General features: G+C 31.9%; 1 pseudogene; it reads left to right on the top strand.

The window, feature by feature from the left end:
- The first annotated feature begins 72 nt into the window (after positions 1 to 72).
- LOC105460803 lies at positions 73 to 452 on the top strand (annotated as a pseudogene).
- The last annotated feature ends 408 nt before the right edge of the window (positions 453 to 860 follow it).

An 860-nucleotide genomic window follows, 5' to 3' on the forward strand; every position in this document is an offset into this window, starting at 1 on the left:
TCTAAACTATATTTTAATATTTCATAAAGATAACAATGATATTCTTGAAAAAGTAATAAATATATGCTATAGCAGTTACGATACATCTGCCTTGCTTGAATTAGGTGATAAATCACCTACAATTGTTTGCAGCAGCATCGACATCGTCACTAGCAAGTGGAGTTTCTCACCGAGCTAGACTGCAAGCTGGACTTTGAGTATGTTACTCGCAACTACATGTTTCACAAAGCCCGAATGAATATCATCGTGTCGAAGATTTTCAAGGTGAATCAGGGTAAGATGCCAGAGGGCGAAGATGATATCACAGAGCTACTTGGTGGAGCTTATTAATTGTTAGTGTGTTGGCTTTCAGCGGGCAGGACGTCATAGCAGAGAACATAAGGATATTCACGGAACAGCTGCGACCTTTGATGCAATTGGAGAAAATAGATTGCAAGAGACTGGTCCATTAATCATGAGGTTTTCCTGTCGCAAAGAATCATTTGTCATAAATATCTTGCATAAATTTAGTGCGTCAAAAAATATTTGCCGTATATTCAATTTAAAAAAGAAGGCAAAAAAATTTTTAGGATATTGTTTTGATTGCCATATTTAATTAATATTTATCGTAATTTGACATAAGATTTAACTTTGTCTTTTAAATCTTCACTAGACTAGAGACTGGGATTTATTAAAAATTTTCCAGATTCATTAAGAAATAATATAATACATAAAAAGTATTTTTTATAAAATACATAAATGTTAAGTTACACAATCTAAATAGAAATGGTGATGACGAGATTAGTTGTGTATAAATATCTTAAAAATTAATAATGTAATTGTTATTTTTAGCCATGTTCCACCACTCTGATCAATTTAAA

Source organism: Wasmannia auropunctata, unplaced genomic scaffold (assembly GCF_000956235.1).
Source record: "Wasmannia auropunctata unplaced genomic scaffold, wasmannia.A_1.0 LD315386.1, whole genome shotgun sequence".
NCBI classification, from domain to species: domain Eukaryota; kingdom Metazoa; phylum Arthropoda; class Insecta; order Hymenoptera; family Formicidae; genus Wasmannia; species Wasmannia auropunctata.